The sequence below is a fragment of the Equus asinus genome, chromosome 2, assembly GCF_041296235.1.
Source record: "Equus asinus isolate D_3611 breed Donkey chromosome 2, EquAss-T2T_v2, whole genome shotgun sequence".
Lineage (NCBI taxonomy): Eukaryota > Metazoa > Chordata > Mammalia > Perissodactyla > Equidae > Equus > Equus asinus.
In genome coordinates this window covers 118,192,292-118,215,831 of record NC_091791.1, presented here as the reverse complement: position 1 = coordinate 118,215,831, position 23,540 = coordinate 118,192,292, and the positions used below count along the sequence as shown (strand labels likewise).

At 39.0% G+C, this 23,540-nt stretch overlaps 1 pseudogene; it reads left to right on the top strand.

Annotated features, from left to right (window-relative positions):
• The window catches only part of LOC106833247 (RNA helicase Mov10l1-like), a 118,033-nt pseudogene extending 98,270 nt beyond the window's left edge, over window positions 1–19,763 (top strand).
• The last annotated feature ends 3,777 nt before the right edge of the window (window positions 19,764–23,540 follow it).

The following is a 23,540-nucleotide window of genomic DNA, read 5'->3' as shown; positions in this document are numbered from 1 at the left end:
TTTCCCAGTTGTCTCAAAATATGTCATTTCACGGTTGGTTTATTTTTGAATCAGGACCCAAATATTGCTTTCAATTTTTGTACCTTATGTGTTTTTTATCCAAAGAGTCCTCCATCTCTTTTCCTCCAGCATTGGATCTGTGGGTGAACCTGGTCTCTGGAATTCCCTCTCCCCACCCTTGTTCTGCATTGGGGAGATGGCTTCCTGGTAGGATCATTTAATTGTTCCATCTGTGTCTCTCTCTTATATTCCCTGCAAATTGGTGGTAGGTCTGAAGACTTTCTCCTTGCAGGTAGCATGTGAAGAAGAGCAGAATAGACCACCCAAAATATGCCACTTTGGAATATTGCTTATTTTGAATTAAAGCTATTTGAGAAATAGCTGGTATAAGAAGGATACTTTGCTCCTCCTTTGTCCCCCAGGAATACGAGGAAATACATTTCCTTTTTGAAAGTTACCCTCTCTGTACCGGGAAGGTAGAAGACATCCTTATCACAAAAAAGGGGGACTTTAGGGCCAAGAAGGCTATATAAACAAACCTTGTCATTTCTTCACTAGTTTACTACTCCAAGCCCAAACCCCTTTGTCTTGTCAATTCTTCACAAATTTATTGTTTCTTTGTCTAAAAGTTCACTTCTTTGAGTCTCATATTTTCATGGGGCTCCCCTACTTGCAAAATTAATTTTTTTTTCTCCTGTTAATCTGTCTTATATCAATTTAATTGTTAGGCCAGCCAAAGAATCCAGAAGGAAAGAAGAGAAATTTTCCCTACCCCTACACTTGTTTATACAAATAGAGATCTAGACTCATTGAATCCCAGGGCTTAAAGACCACTGCGTTATCTGCTATCTGCTACCTGAATCCTTTTCACAATGTGGCTTCCCAGGTGCTTGCCCAGACAGGGAGATTGTCTAAATCATCCCTTACAGGGGTAGGGAGACTTTGTGCCCTGAAACATAGTTAAGAAACAGGAGTGGGAAAGAAAGAAACACTCAAAATAACCCTGTGAAAACCCAGATGCAATACAACTCACCTCCTAAAACATCACCTTGAAGGGTCTCAGCCAGGAAGCAGAACCAGGGATTGAAAAGGGGTCCTCGGACAGATGAAGTGTGTTTGAAATGGAAACATTTTGGGAATCTGGACAGAGCCCCTCCAGAGTTCAGGTGGCACAACTGGTAGCTTTTCCAGTTTTCCCATTGAGATACTGAGGCAGTTTGGAATCACTGACAAGAGGAGACAAAGCATCCACTCCCTTTACAATTACATTTCTCCTCCAAAATAAGGAAATTGATGTTGAACATTTTGCATCCGTTTCTGGAGAGTTTATGGGTGTGATTAGATGACTCTGGCCCCAGCCAGGACAGCCCTTCTCTACAGGGTTCGCTCTGAGGAGGCTGAGGCGGGGCACTCATGTGGGGGATTCATGAAAGAAGCAGCTTTGGGGATCTTTTGTCAGCCGGCAGCTGACTTGTTCTTAAATACTCTGTCCTTAAACAATCAATTTTTTTTTTAACTTTATTGTCATTTATTTTTTAAGCCCTGCTAACACAGAGTCATTCCTCCCTCCATCAGCGCCTATATTTCACTTATGGGCATCCCTGTCCCATCCTGGTTAGCCCGCAATCTGACCTGCTGAAACAGAAAGAAGAACCTTTTTTTTCCCCAAGTTCTTTCTTACAGTCCACAAATTTGAGGCAGTTAATGCAGGTGTCTCTAAATCATTCATAGGAATGTTGACCAGGACAGGGCCAAGGACTCCTAAGCCCATCGATGAGATCCCCCAAAGCAGAAACCCATCCAGTGACCAGGACCCTGGCTACCATCATCTGACTGGTGGTCAACATATGTCCATTAGCCAAGCTTCCAACTACCCATGATCTCTATCTCTTCTGTGGGATACCTGGAAATACTTTACAAAAGGCTTAGTTGTGAGCCCATACACTCTGGGAATCACTGGTCCAGGACAATTTTTTGTTAAAAAAAAAAAATCTAAGTTCCCTTGTGGAGGTCAGTACTTGATACTCCAATTTCTTTAGGTGTCTATTTTTCTCCCCACTGTTGAATCAGAATTAAAGCATGGGCAGCTTCCCTCTCTTTGGGAAGCTTCTTGTCGTGGAATTGTGTCCCTCTTTTCTCTGAAACACGTCCTCCTAGAATATCAGGCACGTGAATGGTTTGCTTACATCTGTCCTTGCTGAGGCACTGACCATATACCCATCACAAAAGTCATCTTAAAATGGATTACATACAGAAATATTAAATGGAAAACTATAAAACTCCTAGAAGATAACGTAAGAGAAAACCTAGATGACCTTGGGTTTGGTGACAACCTTTTAGATACAACACCAAAGATACAATCCATGAAAAAAAATTCATAAGTTGAACTTCATGAAAATTGGAAACTTCTGCTCTATGAAAGACACTGCTAAGAGAATGACAGGAAAAACCACAGACTGGGATAAAATATTTTCAAAAGACTTATCTGATAAAGGACTGTTATACAAAATGTACTAAGAAAACTTAAAACTCAACAGTAAGAAAATGTACAGCCTGATTAAAAAGTGGGCAAAATACCTGAATAGACACCTCACCAAAGAATATATACAAATGGCAAATAAGCACATGAAAAGATGCTCAACATCATATGTCATTAAGGAATTACAAATTAAAACAAGATATTATTACACACTAATTAAAATGGATAAAATCCAAAACACTGACAACACCAAATGCTAGCAAAGATGTGGAGCACAGAAATTCATCCATTGCTGGTGGGAATGCAGCATGGTATAACCACTTTGGAAGTTAGTTTGGCAGTTTCTTACAAAACTAAACATATTCTTCCCATATGATCAGGCAATCATACTCCTTGGTATTTACCCAAATGAGTTGAAAACTTATGTTCACAAAAATCCTACACATGAGTGTTTGTAATAACTTTATTCATAACTTTCAAAACTTGAAAGCAATATGTTCTTTAGTAGGTGAAGAGATAAACTGTGGTACATCCAAACAGTGGAATATTATTCAGTGCTAAAAATAAATTAGCTATGAAGCCACAAAAAGACATAGAGAAAACACAAATGCATAGTACTAAGTAAAACAAGCCAATCTGAAGAGGCTACACAGTATATGCTTTCACCTACATGAACTTCTGAAAAAGAAGATCCGTATGGAGAAAGTAAGAAGATCGGTGGTCCCCGGGCTTGCAGGGAGGGAGGACGAACAGGCAGAGCACGAGGGAGTCTTAGGGCAGTGAAATTATTCTGTATGCTATAATGGTGGATACATGTCGTTTTACATCTGTCAAAATCCATAGAATGTGCACCACCAATCCTAATGCAAACTATGGACTTAGGGTGACAATGCTGTGTCAATATAGATTCATTGATTGTAACAAATGTACCACTAGTGGGGATGTTGATGGTGAGGGAGGCTGTGCATGTGCAGCGGGAAGAGATATATGGGAACTCTTTTTACTTTCCACTCAGTTTTTCTGGGAACATATAAATGCTCTAAACAATAAAGTCTATGTTTACAAAAGAAAAACTAATAGGCTAGATGTTATGGGGGAAATATTTCATATGCAGAAAGCATTCTTGGTCATCAAGAATGTTTGCTTCCTCCATATAACTTCAAAAAAGTTGGTCTATCGCAGCATCCTCCCTAAAGGAAGCAAGCCTCAAAACACACTGAATGGTAAAAAATGTAATATTCATACTACATAGTCAGGATATAATAATTTGTGTGACAAATTTTGTGATTTCCTAAGCTTGCTAGAGAAAGTAAATTGTTGCTATATTTGGCCCCAAAATGCTCCAATATAAATATTTTAAAATTAATAGACTATTTTTAGAGCAGTTTTAGATATGCAGAGAAATTGAACAGCTCGTATAGAGTTCTCACATGCTTTGTATCACATGGATACACGGTTTCTCCTAATCTTAATATCTTGCATTAGTTGGTACGTTTGATACAATTAATGAACCAGTATCCATGCATTATTACTAACTAAAGTCCATAGTTTACATTAAGCTTCACTCTTTGTACTGTAAAGTTTTATGGGTTTTGACAAATGCATAATGTCGTATATCCACCATTGCAGTGTTATGCGAATAGTTCCACCACACCAAAAATCCTCTGTAATTCACCTCTTCATCTCCACCCCTCCCACTCCCTGGCAATCACTGATCTTTGGTTTTACCTTCTCTTGAAAGTCAAATAGTTGGAATAATCTAGCTGGCTTCTATCTAGGTTGGCTTCTTTCATTTAGCAATATGCATTTAATATTCCTCCTTGTCTTTTTGTGGCTTGATAGCTCATTTCGTCTTAGTGTTGAATAATATGCCATTGTATGGATGTACTTCAGTTTGCTTATCCATTCATCTATTGAAAGACATTTACATACAATGAAACATTATTCAGCCATGAGCAATAAAGAAATCCTGCCATTTTTGACAGCATGGGTAAAACTTGAGGGCATCGTGCTAAATGAAATAAGTCAGAGAGAGAAAGACAAATACTGCATGATGTCACTTACATGTGGAATCTAAAAAACCAAATTCATAGAAACAGAGAGTATGGTGGTGGTTACCAGGAACTGGGGAGGTGGGGAAAACGGGGAGATATTGGTCAAAGGGTACAAACTTTCAGCTATACGTTCTGAGAATCTAACATGCAGCATGGGGACTATAGTTAACAATACTGTATCATATACTTGAAAGTTTCTAAGAGAGTAGATCTTAAGTGTTCTCTCTACAAAAAGAAATGGGCATTACGTGATGTGATGGAGGTGTTAGCTAACTCTATGGTGGTAATCATTTTGCAACATATGTGTGTATCAAATCAACACATTGGACCCCTTAAACTTACACAATGTTGTATGTCAATTACATCTCAATAAGAAAATTATAAAATAAAGTAAAAATAAATTTAAAAAAGAAAGACATTTTGCTTGATTCCAGTTTTTGGCGATTACAAATAAAGCTGCTGTAAACATTTGTGTGCAGGTTTTTATGTGGACATCAGTTTTCAACTTAATTGAGTAGACACCTAAGAGCATGATTACTGAATCATATGATAAGATTTACATTTGTGAGAAACTGCCAAACTGTCTCCCTAAGTGGTTGAACCCCTTTCCATTCCCACTAGCAGTGGAGTGTTCCTGTTTCTCTGCATCCTCACCAACATTAATCATTATCAGTGTTTTGGATTTTATCTTTCTAATGGATATGTAGTGGCACCTTTTAACTTTTAATGTTTAATTTTATCTTTTAATATTTTAATCGGCAATTCCCTGATGACATATAATGTTGAGCACTTTTTCATATGCCTATTTGCCATCTGTATATTATTGCATTCTTGTTATTTTGGATTATTTTGCCAGGGCCGCCATAGCAAAATACCACTGACTGGGTGGCTTAAAAAATAAACATTTATTTTCTCACAGTTCTGGAGGTTACAACTCCAAGATCAAAGTGTTGGCAGTTTGGTTTCTTCTGAGGTCTCTCTCCTTGCCTTGAAGATGGCCACCTTCTCTCTGTGTCCTCTCATATTCTTTCCTCTGTGCATGCATCTTATGTCCAAATCTCCTCTTCTTTCTTTTGGTGAGGAAGATTTGCCCTGAGCTAACATCTATTGCCAATCTTCCTCTTTTTTCCTGCTTAAGGAACATTAGCCCTGAGCTAATATCTGTGAAAATCTTCCTCTGTTTTGTCTGTGGGATGCTGCCACAGCATGGCTGATGAGTGGTGTAGGTCTGCACCTGGGATCCAAACCCGTGAACCCCAGCTGCTGAAGCAGAGTGTGTGGAACCTTAACAACTCAGCCACAGGGCCAGACCACCAAATCTCCTCTTCTTATAAGTGCACCAGTGACCTTGGATTAGGGCCCACCCTAAAGACTTTATCTCAACTTAATTACCTTTTTAAAGACCTTATTTCCAAATCAGGTTACATTCTGAGATACTAGGGGTAAGGTCTTCAACATATAAATTTGGGGGAACATAATTCAGCTCATAACACATATCTTGTTCAGTGAGGTATCTGTTCAAATTTGTTGCCCATTTTTATATGATTGTTTGGATTTTGTTTTTGTTGTTGAGTGTTAAGTGTTCTTGTGTATTTTGGACACAAGTCCTTTATCAGATATATACTTTGCAAATATTTTCCCCAACTCTGTGTCTTTATCTTGTTATTCTCTTAACAGGACTTTTCACAGAGCAGAAGATTTTAATTTTAATGCTGCTTAACTTTTCTATTTTTTTCATAGATTGCGGTTTTTGTCTTGTATCTAAAAACCCATTACTAAACCCAAGATCATCTACAGTTTCTATGTTAACTTCTAGAACTTTTATAATTTTGCATTTGTATAGTTATATTTATGATCTACTTAAGTTTATTTTTGTGGAAAATGTAAGATCTTTGTCTAAATGAATTTTTTTGGCATATGGATGTCGAATTATTCCAGCATCATTTGGTGAAAAAACTATCCATTCTCCATTGAATTATCTCTGTTCCTTTGTCAAAGATTAGTTGCCTAGATTTATGTGGGTCTATATTCAAGGGATCAGTATTGATAAATTCTCCTTTATTTCTGATATGAGTAACTTGCGTCTTCTCTATTTTTTTCTTAGCTATCATGGCTAGAGGTTTATCAATGTTATTGACTTTTTTCAAAGAATCAGGTTTTACATAATAAAGGCCATATATGACAAACCCACAGCAAATATCATTCTCAATGGAGAAAAACTGGAAGCTATCCCTCCAAGAGCAGTAACCAGACAAGGATGCCCACAGTCACCACTTGTATTTAACATAGTATTGGAAGTCCTAGACAGAGCAATCAGGCAAGAAAAAGAAATAAAAGGGATCCATATTGGAAAAGAAGAAGTGAAACTGTCACTCTTTGCAAATGACATGATTTTATATATAGAAAACCCTAAAGAATCCACTAAAAACCTTTTAGAAACAATAAGTGAATACAGTCAAGTCGCAGAATACAAATCAACATACAAAAATCAGTTGAGTTTCTATATATACAAACAACGAAGTAGCAGAAAGAGAAATGAATAATACAATCTCATTTACAATTGCAACAAAAAGAATAAAATACCTAGGAGTAAATTTAATCAAAGAGGTGAAAGATCTGTACACCAAAAACTACAAAATATTGTTTAAAGAAATTGAAGGAGACACAAAGAAATGGAAAGATATTCCATGCTCTTGGATTGGAAGAATTCCATAGTTAAAACGTCCATACTTTCTAAAGCAATCTATAGATTCAATGCAATCCCTATCAAAGTTCCAACAACATTTTTCACATAAATAGAACAAAGAATCCTAAAATTTATATGGAACAACAAAAGACTGTGAATAGCCAAAGAAATCTGGGGAAAAAGAACAAAGCTGGAGGTATCACACTCCCTGATTTCAAAATATACTACAAAGCCATAGTAACTGAAACAGCATGGGACTGGCACAAAAACAGACACACAGATCAAAGGAACAGAATCGAGAGCCCAGAAAGAAACCCACACGTTTATGAACAGCTAATCTTCGACAAGGAAGCCAAGAGCATACGATGGAGAAAGCAGAGTCTCTTCAATAAATGGTGTAGGGAAAACTGGACAGCCACATGCAAAAGAATGAAAGTACACCATTCCCTTACAACAGGCACAAAAATCAACTCAAAATGGATTAAAGACTTGAATGTAAGACCCAAAACTATGAAGCTTCTAGAAAAAAACATAGGCAGTATGCTCTTTGACATCGGTCTTAGCAGGATATTTTCAAGTACCATGTCTGACCAGGCAAGGGAAACAAAAGGAAAAATGAACAAATGGGACTACATCAAACTAAAAAGCTTCTGCACAGCAAAGGAAACCATCAACAAAATGAAATATCAACCTAACAACTGGGAGAAGATATTTGCAAACCATATATCAGATAAGGGGTTAATATCCAAGTTATACAAAGAACTCATACATCTCAACAACAAAACACCCAACAACCCAATTAAAAAATGAGCAAAAGATATGAACAGACTTTTCTCCAAAGAAGATATATGGATGGCCAACAGGCGTATGAAAAGATGCTTAACATCATTAGCTATCAGGGAAATACAAATCAAAACTACAATGAGGTATCACCTCACTCCAGTCAGAATGGCTATAATTAACAAGACAGGAAACAACAAGTGTTGGGGAGGATGTGGAGAGAAGGGAACCCTCGTACTCTGCTGATGGGAGTGCAAACTGGTGTAGCCACTATGGAAAGAAGTATGGGGTATCCTCAGAAAATTAAGAATAGATCTACATATGATCCAGTTATCCCACTCCTGGGTATTTATCCAATGAACTTAAAAACACAAATGCATAAAGATACATGCGCCCCTATGTTCATTGCAGCATTATTCACAATAGCCAAGACTTGGAATCAACCTAGGTGTCCAGCAAGGGACGAACGGATAAAGAAGATGTGGTATATGTACACAATGGAATACTACTCAGCCATAAGAAATGATGAAATCTGGCCATTTTTGACAACATGGATAGACCTTGAGGGTATTATATGAAGTGGAATAAGTCAGAGGGAGAAAGTCAAATACCATATGATCTCACTCATAAGCAGAAGATAAAAACAATGACAAACAAACACATAGCAGTGGAGATTGGATTGGTGGTTACCATAGGGGAAGGGAGGAGGGGGGAGGGTAAAAGGGGTGATTAGGCTCACATCTGAGGGGATGGACTGTTAGTTTCTGGGTGGTGAACATGATGTAATCTACACAGAATTCGACATATATTACAACGTACATCTGAAAACTATATAGTGTTATAATCCAATGTTACTGCAATAAAATAAAAAAATAAAAGAATCAGGTTTTACTTTTGTTGACTTTTTCTATTGGTTTTCTATTTTCAGTTTCATTTATTTCTGCTCTCACTTTTATGATTTCTATTCTTCTACTTGATTTAGGTTTATATTGCTCTTATTCCTCTAGTTTCCTAACGTGGAGTCTTAGATTATTGAATCTAAGATCTTTAGATTTTTCTTCTTTTCTAATACACACAGTCAGTGCTGTAAATTTCTCTCTACATTGCTTTTGCTGCATTCCACAAATTTTGATGTTTTATTTTTGTTTTCATTTAGTTCAAAATATTTAAAAAATTTCTCTTCAGACTTCTTCTCTGACCCATGTGTTATTTAGGTAAGTGTTGTTTAATCTCCAAATGTTATGGAATTTTTCAGCTATCCTTTTGTTATGGATTTTTAGTTTAATTTCATTATGGTCTGAGAGCATACTTTGTACGATTTCTATTCTTGGAAATTTAAGGTGTGTTTCATGACCCAGAATGTGGTCTATCTTGGTTAACATTCCACGTGAACTTGAAGAGAATGTGTGTTCTTCTGTTGTTCATAGAGGATTACATAAATATCAACTAAATCCAGTTGAATGATGGTGCTGTTCATTTCAACTATATGCTTGTTGATTTTCTGCCTACTGATTCTGTCAATCCCTAAGAGAGGAGTGTCGATGGTTCCAACTATCGTAATGGATTTGTCTATTTCTCCTTGCAGTTCTATCAGTTTTTGTTTCAAGTATTTTGGTGTTCTGTTTTTATGTGGATTTGTGTTAAGGATTGTCATGTCTTCTTGAAGATTGCTCCCTTAACCATTATGTGATGCCTCTCTCTATCTTCAACATTTTGTCTCGTTCTCAAGTCTGCTTTGTCTGAACTTAACATGGCTACTCAGCCTTCTTTTGATTGATGTTATCATCATATGTCTTTCTCCATCCCTTTACTTTTAAACTATCTGTATTTTTATATTTAAAGTTGATTTCTTATAGACAAATTGGGTTGGGTGTTTTTTTTTAATCCACTCTAACAATTTCTGGGTGTTAATTTGTATACTTAGCCCATTCACAAAGTGATTATTTATATATTTGGATTAATATCTATCCTGTTTATAACTGTCTTCTATTCATTGTACTTTTTCTTTTCTTTTTTTAACTGTCTCCTCTTTTTCTGACTTCTCCGGTTTTGACTGAGCATTTTGTATGACTCCATTTTATCTCTTCTCTTAAAATATCAATTATACATCTTTTAAAAAAATTTAGTGGTTGCCTTTGAATTTGCAATACATATTTACTACTTATCTAAATTCACTTTCAAATACCACTACACTGTTTCCCAGTTAGTGCAGATGCCTAATCATAGAGTGTTTCCAATTCTTTCCTCCCACTTCATGCAACATTGCTGCCACTCATTTCACTTATCCACAAGCTATAATTACCCAATATACTGTTGTTATTATTACTTTGAATAGTTCTTTATTAGGTCAATTGAGTAATAAAAATAAGGTATTCTATTTTAACTCCATTTATTCCATCTTTGATGTTCTTTCTTTCTTTATGTAGATCCAAGTTTCTGACCTATAAGATTTTCCTTCTCTCTGATGGGATTCTTTTATATTTCTTGAAAGGCAGGTCTACTGGAAACAAATTCCCTCAGTTTTTCTTTGTCTGGAAAAGTTTTCTTTTCTCCTTCACTTTTGAAGGATAGTTTTACTGTGTATAGAATTCTAGGTTGGTGGGGGTTTTCTTTCAATATTAAATATTTCACTCCCCTCTTCTCTTGCTTGCAAGGTTTCTGATAAGAATTTTAATGTAATTCTTATTCTTGTTCATCTATATGTAAGGGTTTTTTTCCCCTCTGGATTCTTTCAAAATTCCCTCTTTGCCTTTGGTTTTCTGCAGTTTGAATATAATATACCTAGTTGTAGATTTTTTTTGATATTTATCTTGCTTGGAGTTCTCTGAGCTTCCTGGATCTGTGGTTTTGCTTCTGTCATTAATTTTGGAAAATTCTCAGGTTTTATTACTTCAAGTATTTTTTCTGCTCCTTTCTTTCTTTCTTCTCCTTCTGGTATTACCAATACATGTATGTTACATCTTTTACAATTTTCCCACAGTTCTTCAATATTGTTTTATATTTTTTTTAATTTTTTTGTCTTTTAATTTCAGCTTGGGAAGTTTCTATCAAGATATCGTCAAGATCACTGATATTTTCCCCAGCTGTGTCTAATATACTGACAAGTACATCAAAGGCATTATTCATTTTTTCACAGTATTTTTTATTTCAAATATTTCCTTTATGAATCTTCCTTAGAGTTTCCATCTCTCTACTTATCTTACCCACCTGTTCTTAGATGTCATTTACTTTTTCAATTAATGTTCTTAATATATTAATCACATTTGTTTTAACTTCCTTATTTGATAATCCCCAAATTGCTATCATATAAGATCTGGTTCTAATGCATGTTTTACATACTCAGATTGTGTTTTCTCTTGCCTTTTAGCATATTTTGTAATTTTTCTTTTTTTAGAAGCTGGACATGCTGGACATGCTGTGTCTGGTATTAGGATCTGAGGTACTCAGAATTTCATTGTGAAGTTTTATGTTAATTGAATCAAGTTCTGGGCTGCTTAATATTTGCTGTAATTGCAGGCACCCAAGGTTTCAGTTTCCTCTAGTTTTCTTGGTGTGTTTTTTTTTTCTTCCCATTTTATCTTTGGCTTCCCTAAGAACCCTTTCTTAAATAGTTTTATCTTTCAGTTCTCACATTCAGTCCGCTGTTCTTATCCTGGAGCCCTGCTGATGTGGTGGTAAGGCATTGGTGAGGGGAAGCATCTTGCAATCTTACAATTAAATTTCATGTTTTTAGTGGCCCTGAGTCTCTGGGCTCTGACCTTCAGAAACATTTCTTAGTCTTTTCTTTTTCTTCCCTTAGGTGAAACAAGAAGGCTATAAGCTTCTTGAATTATCTAATTCCTCTTCTCCTATGTCAGATAAGGCTCTCTCAATTAGTTTCCCTTGAGAGTAGTCCTTTGCTATGGAGAATGTTCCTGGCTTATTTCAAATGGCTACTTTTTGCCTCCCTTTGCCTGAAGCATGAGGAGATTTTTCTCTGATTTTCATTGGAAGAATATGGTGAGGCTTCTGTAAGTAAAACTGATAAAACTGTGGGGGCCCCAAAGACAACTGCCCCCAAAAGTTTTTAACTATCAAGATGTTCTACACTCATCCTCCAATGATTTGTCAATTCCTACCAGTTATTGGCTCCAGTGGCTTCTGCTCAAGGTTAGCTGAACTCAGCTGCAATACTCTGTCTCTCCTTGTCTTTCTAGTTTTGAGGGTGGCAGCTTGCCCTGTGACTTCCATTCTCTGATGGGTCTAAAAAGAGTCACTGATTTCAGTTTGTTCACCTTTTTTCTTTTTGTAAGGATGGGAGTGATGACTTCCAGGCTCTTTACATGTTACTTATAAATAATTTTAAACATAAACAATCTATAAAATATAAACCTGGATAGCAGGATAACACATAATCAAATAAGTCTCTTGGTAGATATGGAGTCTTAGGCCTCTGCCACCACTTCCCCAGGGCATCCAGGGATTTTTGTCACTTGCTCTATTTTCTGATGTTTTAGCACAATTTCCAGAACTTACAATATGGCCTGTGGATAATCCTCAAAGTAGGTCACTGTTTCCAGTCCACCTCCCAGGAAACTTCAGGGCACACAGCAGACACCCTCATGCGAGGACCCTGCCAGACTCAGGAGGTTTTTTTTAGTTTAACTTAGATTATCTAGATATGGTAAGGCCAACACATCAGGAGACAACTGCCGTTGAAAAGATAGTTTTTATACTCAAGATCCCAAGAGACACATCATGCCATGGGGGCCACACTGAGAAGCACCATCATCAGGCTCAAGGTAGAGGGAGTGTGGGGGAAACATGGACAAGAGCCTCTACTGTGGTTTCCGGGGTAAGAAATGGGTGAGGCAGGGTAAGCAGGATTATGATGGGCTAGTCTGAATAATTTCTGTGAGCTCTGGGACATAGGGCCTGTCCCGAGTTGACTGGTACCTGATCTTGGGTGATTAGGCAAGAGGATAGTGGCTGGGAGTCTGAAAGCCCTGTAGAGGAGATGGTTGGGGTATGGACTCTGGATTGGTTGGTTTGCACTTGAAAAGTGAACCCCTAGGAAGAAGACTCCCCCCTAGGGGGGGTGAGTAATGATGAGGGTGGCAGGAGGCCAAGGCAAGGGGACTCAGGCATGTCGTGGGGTTTTCCAGAACAAGGATTGTCTGACATACGCATATAGGGAAGACATTAAAGCATCAAGTTTACAGAAGCTAGAAACATGGTTAATACAGCTAATACATTTTTCCACACCCAAATGTGGCTGATGGTGGCAGAAGAGATGAGGAATCATTTTACTTTTGTCTTACCCAGCATTACCAAATTTTAAAAACAAAACTCCATCCTATCTTGTTTAGCCATTGAACCTACTTATCTAAAACTTCTTGGGCTCTCATCACAGCTCATCTCTGCTGTTGCTCTTGGGACAAGTTTGTATCGTAGAATTGAGTGGAAAATGCTTCTCTCTGACTGACTTGTTCATGGGGGAGATGACTATTGTAGACATTTATAATTTGTGAGCAATCAGTTTCTTCCTCAGGGAGAGAATCTCAGTAATTAAATAATATGATTATTAGTGAAAGAATAATGGAATGGTAATCCTGCTATTTCCTAACAGCATTAAAATGTCTTTAACCATGAAAGATTTGTAGGAAGGAAAGTGAATTGACAGCCTAAGATAGAAACTAATTTGGAATACAATTAATTTTGGTGCTCTTGAAAAGTAATGTATTTTACATTATGGCAAGTGGTTGCAACTAATTATTCTCTGAGGAATACTTGTAAATTGGTTATTTGTTCTTTATTTAATATAGTTTCTGTGACTGCTTGAACTCTTATTTATGGGAAGGACTAGTTTTCAATTTAAAATAACTACCAGAAAAAGAAAAGAATGACACAGTTTTGCCATGAAGCAGTGGCATATACAAACAGCCAACCTTGGGTAGCATCAATGGTTAGGCAGTTTATCTTTGCTGCCCCCTGCCTTCCCTACCCCTCTCATCAGAACATGCTTTCCGCCCATGTACACTGTATGCAGTGCTTCTGTCAGTTAGACTTCCTGCTCAGAGGGCCTACAGGCTTCCCTCCTCCCTGCCTCCAAACCAAGTCAACAAAACAACAACACAGACAACTAAGTAATGTAAGTCTTGCTTATTATGTACCTCACCTATGTTAAATGCTCTATTATTATTACTGCACTAATTTCCAACTAATCTTATAAGGCAGAATCTATTTTTTTTTAAATGAAAGATAAGGAAACTAAGGCACAGAGAGATTAGGTAACTTGGCCAAAGTTTCTCCAGGTAGCAAATATTAGAGCCAGAATTCAGAGCAGGCATTCTGACTTCAGAAGAGATTTTAAAGGCCCATTATCCTGGCTCCCAATGTGCCTGTTCCACGTTTTACGCTTGCCCAGCCAAGCGGTGACCTGTGCCGAGCAATGGCCCTGCTTCTCAGTGCACATGTGTCCCCTTGAACACTGTTTCAGGGGCTGTTTCAGGGGAATCCATTGGTTTTCTGCAGGTCTGCCTTAATCAGGCTCATTCAGAGAGCCTGAGGGGCCCAGGCCACTTTCAGGTATTGAGACCACTAACCATAATACAAATGTGAAAACAAACAAACAAACAAGCAGCAAACAAAAACTGCCACTGTGGACTTTTTGCCTTTCAAATGCAAAACTTATTGCAGAAAACCTATCCTTGAGTGGTCTATACTTTACCCAATATCACAATTGATATGAATCAATGAGGAGACCGTTCTAACACAAATAATTAACATGGGTCATTTTGGAAGCCCACTTTGAGTTTGAGGCCCTAGAAAATGGCCTTCCCTCTCTCCACTGCCAACTTGCCCCTTCCACTGCCTCACGTTGAACTACCCTCAGATCACAGCCTGACCCTAACTCTTTAATTAAGAGGTTGGATAAATTCATTGCACTAATGACTCAATTCTTCACTCCCTTTTTTATTCACGCTCTATCATGTGAATTTGCAGCTCCTTTCCCTAAAGAAGCAAGGTCTATTCCCTATCCTTTGAATCTCTGCTAGCCTTGAGAAGTGTTTAGTCAATAGAGTAGAAATGGTGATGTGCCAGTTTTGATCCTAGGCCTGAAGAATTCTTGCATGTCTCCACTTCATCTTTCTTACCAATAGCATTACCATGAAAACATGCCTAGCCCAGCCTGACAGAGGATGAGAGTCCTGTAGAACAAGCCCAGTCACCTCAGTCAACCAGCCAAGGCCAGCATAGATCTACCAATTGCTAGCAGACTCCTGGATGGTTAGTAAGTTGAGCCAAGACAACAAAGTTCCCTAACCAACACTCAAAGCTAGTCCCAGACATAGGAGGTACAGACACATATTATTATATACTACTGAGATTTTTGTTGTTATTTGTTAAATGACAATACACTTTGATGCAGAGTCCCTGGTTTTGGTATAAGGAAACAGAGTCTTAAATACTGTATGCACTTCATAAGAGACAGGGGCCATTTGAAATTAAATAAATTTAAACTTGATCAGCCCTAAATAAAGAACTATTCTTCCTCTTACCTTCATCCCTAGCTTTGGATTTTATTTTAATTTTGAGTTTAAAAAAAAACCCTTAAATCTATACATAGATGAAATCACAGACAAGCCTAACTTTGTATCAAAGATCTATGAGAACTCCCCAATATAAACTGAAATTAAGTTTGGAAACTTAAATAGATTAAATTATGTGGCAGAACTGGCATGTAGTGTTCCCAAACGATTCTCAAAGCTTGATAAAGGTAATTTATCTAAATTGGAATAAAAACCTGAAACTGGGTAATTTCTATTTTTTCTCACAACGCTTGTCTTTTCTTTCTCTTTCTTTGAATTTGAATAAGTTAGTCTATCAGATACTGCTTTAGAGGTCGAGAAATAACCAGACAGATTTCTAGTTTCCTTGGTGTCCTTAACAAGCACTTCCTTATTTCTTTGTTTAAAAAAGGGATTAGTAGTTTTGCAAATCATAAACCAATGCTCTCAGTGATAAGCTTAATTACTTTGAATCTTTCTGTGAGAGCCATTTAAAACACAAAAACAGGACTGAGACTCCCTGCAGGATACCCTTGCACAGGAAAAGTAATCAACTAACTTATTTTTGTGCATTGAAAGCAGAAAAATCTGAGTAAATGCTACCAAAAGTTCATTCACTAATTGAGACAGACTTAATCCGATCTTTAACCTCCAAGACTATCCGCATCAGGAGACCTTCCCAAGTGGATTATATCTGCTGAGCGCAAACAACCAACACCACTCTGGGATTGCTTGCATTGGTATCGGGCACCCAAAGAAGGTTGTTCCAACAGATATGACTTTGAACTCTTAGTCTCACTCATGCAAAGAAATCAGGCTAGACATGTCCTAATAAAATATTTTATGTGGTTTCAAGTGGGTTGTTGAAGGGGGTAGGTCTTTTTTGGATGTCAGTGCTTCCATTTCACTCCAACAGAAATTCAGGGATGCAAGACAGTGAAAAGCGATTAAAAGTAAACACATTGCTCAAGATATTTACAAATGTCTGGGAAAGATGTGTTTTATATGAACTTAATTCTTAATTTACTTTCTTTGGTAGTTTTCTTATGAAATCTCCCTAACCAGCACTGGCTCCAGTCACAGCCCTTGCCATGACCTCTTGGCATCTGTGTGCATCTTCCCCTAGAGTTAAATGTGGATGTGAGTTTGGTGTCACTGGAGGAATCTTTATGGAGTTTAGCATGGCAGCTGGTACACTAATCATGGGCAAAAGAAAAACACAATAAAATAATAATACAACAGGTATGGAAGGCAAGCAAGAAGGAAGTTCTCCCCCTAAACTAAAAGTTCCTTCAGGGTACTATCTGTGTTTTCTATTTTTTTTAATCTCCACATGGCATTTTAGCATAGAAGATACTCAGAAAATACTGACTGACTGAACTCATGGATGTCTTGGGTTGGGTTGTGGTGAAATGGTGTTTATAAGCCCTTTCACCTGTTCAAGCAAAATGTGTCTACCTACAACAGATAGATGCTCAAGAAGTAATTGCTGGATGAGTAAACAGAAGTGGAGGAGGGAGGGAGGAAGAGAAGACTGTTCATCATCAAACAGGTTGGGTCCTCAAACTCACCCCCTTCCAGGCAGATGACAATTCAGTCCAGTATTTGGACATTTACATTCCTGGTCCTTGGCCTCAGCTTCTCTCTCAAATGTTTCCTAATAGTTACCTGTGACTAATCTGAAGGAGATGGGGGAAAGGAGAGAAGAGAGAAAGAGAAAGAAGCAGAGGGAGGGGGAAGAGTGGAGAAGGAGGAGGAGAGGGACAGGGAGGAGGGAGGAGGAGGAAGGGGAGGATAAGAGGAGAGAATAGTTTAAAAAATTTCAAACAATTTTTAAAAAGAAAACTAGGCACGGCCAACCTTGTGGCCTTCTTCTGGAAGAAGGTGGACGGCCCGAGGGGGGAGGCGGGGCCGCCGGGACCCGACCTCGTGGAAGGTGACAGCAAGTTGAAAACCGTCCACGGCGTTGTCACAAGGTACTGCAGTGACTGCGGCACGATGGATGATTCGATCTGCTTCTCCAATGAGGCTGTGACTAGCAAAGTGCTTTTGAATGTTGGACAGGAAGTTATTGCAGTTGTGGAAGAAAATCAAGTGTTGAATGGACTGAAAGCCATCAGGGTGGAAGCTGTCTCTGGTAAATGGGAAGATGACAGCAGAAACCCCAGCCAAGGGCCGTCAGGCTCCAGTCCGCGAGTGCTGATTTGCTGAGAGACCTCCTCGATGGAAGGGGCTGGCTACACCAGTCAGACAACATACTTCTCTCTGGAGAGCATTTGTGAAACTTACTGTCTCCCGGTTTTGTGTCAGGACAGCTCAGCCGCTTCATGTTACTGAACCAACAATTTCCCGACCAGTGGAGGCCCGGCAGCACCTTGCATCCTACAGCAGCACAGGCGACAGCGCAGCTACCTGGCACACCAAGAGTCTGGCAGGGGCACTGAGTGCTCCGCCACCTAAGCTGTCGAGCCCTCAGATGGGATCCTGAGACTCTGCAAACCAGCTGCATGACCGCCGTGGCTGCAGGTTCCCTGCCCTTGCCCCGTAAGGCTACGGAAGGAAGGTTTCCAGCCCTGCAAGGGAGACTGGATGGAGGCTGAGTATTGGACACTGGCCGGGCACGTGGAGTAGCGAGGCCATCTCAGTGAAGCCACTGAGGTACAAGCGTGTGGACAGGGTCTGCATTTCTAGCCTCGGTGGAAGGAATGGGATGATAGACGACAGTATATTTTTCACCTTGGATCTCTGAAACTTCCAGAAGGATATATCCCTCGAAGATACGACGTGGTCAGTGCGGTGGTGGTAGAGAGCAGCCAGTCGCGCTATGTCTGGAGAGCACTCTGCATGATCCCAGTGAAAAGGCGAGATTCCCCTGCTGGTGAAGAGGCTGCTGATGAGTCCTGTGGAGCCCTTTTATTGAAGAACAAAGATGATATTGAAGTCACGAGGATGACAAGTTTTGGAACTCTAAAAGAAGGAAGAAGCAAAAATATGGTGATCTGGATAGCACAAAGGAGACGTTCCTCAAAACTTAGATGCGAACTGGCTGGCTGGGATAAAGCAAAACAATTCAGATTTCAAATGCTGAATAAGCCCAAACGTGCCCTGTGGTGTCTCGTGTTTCTGTTCCTGAGAAGAAGAATTTTTCAGATGAAAATATTAACTCGTTAGATAGCTACAGCAAAAACAAAACCTATCAGACGGAGAGCAGTCTGGTGAACAGCAGAGAAGTCTCCCCAAATAACTGTGCCTGTAAAGGAGAGAATGGAGAAGAAAAGAGTGTATCAAGGAAGCAGGTGACAGAAGCTGGCAGGCTCATCCCTCCAGGTGGCGGAACCCTGGTTCTGATTGTATGTGATGCAAAAGATTCCGGCTGCTGCAAGGAGCTCCTTCTGCTCTGCTTCCCTAATTTCATAATCGGGCGAGTCCTTGAAGTGAATGTCATAAGTGGAGAGAAGTCACTGATAGCTGTCCAAGAACCATTTTCGTGGACAAAAGTCTAAAAGTTCCCAAGTGTTACCTTCCACCAAAACTATAGTGGTGGTGACCACACAGAGAAGGAACTCAAGACGACAACTTTCAAGTTTTCTTCCACACTATCCAACACCAGATAGACTTAAAAAACGTGTAAAACAAAAAATCAACATACTGACCTGTCAGCCATTACTCACAGAGCTTTTGAAGATGTCAAACTACAAGGAGAAATTTAAACTTTGATTTGGCTTGAGGAGATTCATGCAGAAATGGAACTGAAAGAGTATAATATGAATGGGGTCACCTTGAAAAGAAATGGGGATTTTCTGATTCTGAAGGTTCCAGGATTAGCTGAAAGTAGGCCTTCTCTGTATGCAGGTGATAAACTTATTTTAAACACTCAAGAGTATGATGGACATGTCATTGAATACATCAGCTACGTGATTGAGATTCATGAAGAAGATGTAACTCTTAAACTTAATACAGAATTTGAATAAGCATATAACTTTGAACCTATGGATGTGGAATTTACATATAGTAGGACCACAAGCAGACAGTGTCACTTTGCACTTGAACAAGTCATCCGCTTAGTTGTGAAAGTGTTGTTTCCAGAAGAAATCATTTTACAGTCTCCCCAAGTGACTGGGAATTGGAACCACACACAAGACACCACAAATGATGGACAGTCCACCACCAAGTGCAAGCCAGAAGACAGCGGAAGGACACCGTTAAAGTGCTGAAAGGAAAAACTCACCCAGAATTCTGTGCCCAGTAAACTCTTTCAAAATGAAGATGAAATAAAAAACAACTTCAGACACAGCAAAGCTTAGAGATAGAAGAACTAGTCAGCAGCAGACCCACACTGCTACACCTAGTGGTCCTGTAGGCATAAGGAAATGATGCCAGACAGAAATGAGAGTCCACCCAAAGTCATGGAAAGGACCAGAAATGATAAAAATGTGGATAAAGAGTTTCTTCTTATTTTTTAAAAAAATCTCTTTAAAAGATAATTGACTTTTAAAACATGGATGAACCTGGAGGACATTACACTGAGTAATAAACCATCAAAGAAGACAAGTGCTGCATGCTTTCTCTCAGAGGAGAGACCTAGAACTGCCAGACTCGTAGCATCAGTGTGGACTGCCGGTTGCAGGGGCTGGGGGGGAATGGAGAGCTGCCAATCAGTGGGCATCATGTCTCAGTTATGCAGGATAAGTAAATTCTAGAGATCAGCTGTACCACATTGTTTCTGTAATTAATACTGTAACACAGAGATTTAGGAGGGCAGATCTCATGTTGTGTCCTTATCACAATAAAATTTTGCTGTTGTTGAGGTCATATTGGCTTACAATATTGTATAAATTTTGAGTGTACATCACTATATTTCAGTATGGACTACATCATATCCACCAATAGTCTAGTTTTTATCTGTCACCATACATATGTGTCCCTTTACCCTTTTTGCCTTGCCTCCACCCCTTCCTCCTCTGATAACTACTAGTCTGTTCTCCTTATCTGTGTTTATCTGCCACATATGAGTGAAATCATGTGGTATTTGACTTTCCCCATCTGACTGTTTCACTTAGCGTAATATCCTCAAGGTCCATCCATGTTTTCACAAATGGCATGATTTTGTCTTTTTTATGGCTGAGTAGTATTCCATTGTGTATGTATACCACATCTTTATCTATTTGTTTGCTGATGGGCACTTGGGTTGCTTCCACATCTTGGCTATTGGGAATAATGCTGCAGTGTATATAGAGGTTCATAAATTTCTTTGGATTGTTGATTTCATGATCTTTGAATCAATACCCAGTAGTGGGATAGCTGTATCGTATGGTATTTCTCTCTTTAGTTTTTGAGAAATCTCCATACTGTTTTCCATAGTGGCTACACCAGTTTTCATTCCCATCAGCCATGTATGAGTGTTCCCTTTTCTCCACATCCTCTCCAATACTTTTTATTTCTCGTCTTGTTTATTTATAGCCATTCTGACAGGTGTAAGATGATATCTGATTATAGTTTTGATTTGCATTTCCGTAATAATTAGTAATGTTGAACATCTTTTCATGTGCCTATTGACCATCTATATATCTTCTTTGGAAAAATGTCTGTTCATATCCTCTGCCCATTTTTTGATTGGGTGGTTCATTTTTTGGCTATTGAGTTGTATGAGTTCTTTATATATTTTGGAAATTAACCCCTTGTTTGATATGTTTGATATTTGCAAATATTTTTTCCCAGTTAGTCAGTTGTCTTTTCATTCTGTTGATGCTTTCCTTTGCTGTGCAGAAGTTTTGTAATCTGATGTCATCCCATTTGTTTATTTTTTCTTTTGTTTCCCTTGCCTGAGTAGACTTGGGATTGGAAAAGATACTGCTGAGACTGATGTCAAAGAGCATGCTGTCTGTGTTTTCTTCTAAGAGTTTTATAGTTTCAGGTCTTACTTTCAAGTCTTTAATCCATTTTGAATTAATTTTTGTGTTTGATGTAAGATAATGGTCTACTTTCATTCTTTTGCATGTGGCTGTCACAATAAAATTTTTAAAATTTTTAACAACAAAAAAAGAAAACTAAAGGGCCTGGCCTGGAGGCCAAGTGGTTAAAGTTCTGTGCTCCACTTCAGTGGCCTGAGTTCGCCTATTCAGATTCCAGGCGTGAACCTACTCCACTCACCAGCCACGCTGTGGAGGTGTTCCACATACAGAAAAATACAGGAAGATTAGCACAGATGTTATCTCAAAAAAAAATTGAAAACTAAAAAATTTTTTAAAAAACATCCATTCAATCCTTGATAGTCCTTGATAGATTTTCTGTCTTTTTACTGTTTTCACACGTACTCTAATCTATTTGTTCTTAAGGTGTTCTGTGGCATCTGTCTCTGTGTCCTGCTCCAGTCCTTGTGGAAAGTCCTGGAGTTCCATTATGGTCCTGGAGAAGTTGCAGCTGAGGCCGAGGGTACTGCCTGGTTCTGCACAGAGGAGGGGCACGTTGGGGGAAGCCCGAGACCCCTCACTGCCTCCTACAAACACACTGAATTTTGACTACCTTTGGTATTTTTAGGTGACTTTTTTGACCTCCAAGAACTCTTCTCAGATCCACATGCTGGCTGCATGGCTCACCATTTGAGCATGCCTCTCACACAAGAAATGCCTTCTCTCCAAGATGGTCATACCCCTCTCCCCCACTTTGGAGAGGAGGAAAAAGCAGGGAGCAGGTAGAGGAGGCTATTTTCTAAGCACCTCGGCTTTTAGGCGTATAAGATCCTGATGGACATCAAAGCTTAACAACCTCTGAGAGCCTGAAAGACACTCCATGAAAGCAAGAGGGGGCTTCTGTAGCCCAGAGGTATGCCCCTGCCCAGGCCCCCGTCCCTACCTGCACTGCCCTCTGCGATCTCACTCACAGCTACTTAGTGGGCCTACCTCCAGAGGGCATGCCTTCATGGGTTACAAAGAAGCGACTCCTCTACCTGCGGCAAGTTGAGAAGAGCAAAGCTCAGCTCACTGTGAAGATCCATCCTCTCCTAGGAAGGCATTTTGTTGGATACCCTGTATTTCTTCCATTCTAGTGGTATGGAGAGTTTATGTTCCTCTTCCAACCTCCTTGGCCTTTCTAACCATTGAGCATGTAGTATTCTACTCTTGTAATATTACATTTGACAAGAGGTATAAACAAAATTACAGACCATAAGCTACAAAAGAAAAATAAAAACACTGTTTGAGCAATATCAGATGCTGACTGTGGTCTGTCGATTTAGAAGCCTGTGAATTTCATATGCTGCCCTCTGAATCTGCACCATAAATTTCAGTTCTGCTCAGGGAATCTGCTGTAATTCACTTCCTGTAATTATACAGCCCCAGCAAAAAGGGAACGGGGCCTTTGTTATAACCTCTCAGCATTAACAAGAGGCTTCCTGCAAAAGCTAAGCTCCCATTTTTCTTTCAGATTTACATCGACAGTTGCGTCCTTGTATTAAATAGCCTATTTCCACCTTCATAGAGTAAATAGTGGGGCTGGCAAAATCCACACATTCTTTCCATTTCAGCTGCTGGCCTTTTCCAATAAGTGATGTCCACCCAAGAATATATATCTTTGTAGGAAAAAAAGCAAAACTTGGAGTACAAACCACTTCAGTTTATGTCTTAGAAAGGAATTCTGACCTTTGAAATCAACTCTGACCTGGAAAGGAGACAGATATTCTTGGGGTCACAAGAAGTTGTTTCCTGGTCCTCGCTTTCCTCCCATCATATCTCTAGTTGAAGGAAAATGCCTAAAATATCTCAAAAGACATGTATCGTTTATCCACAACTATACATTAGTCTAAAAATGGATATTCCCAGGAGAGGCTACAAGGCAACTGATACTAAAACCTTCATAATTAAGCCTTCATCAAAAAGACAAAAACAGAGGAAAAGCGGAGCATCACAGGACACCTGAAGGCAGGGAAGTGAAGTGAAAGATGAGCACTGAGGATGGGTACCTGGGCTACCAGGCAGCACCTACATGCCTCTAAA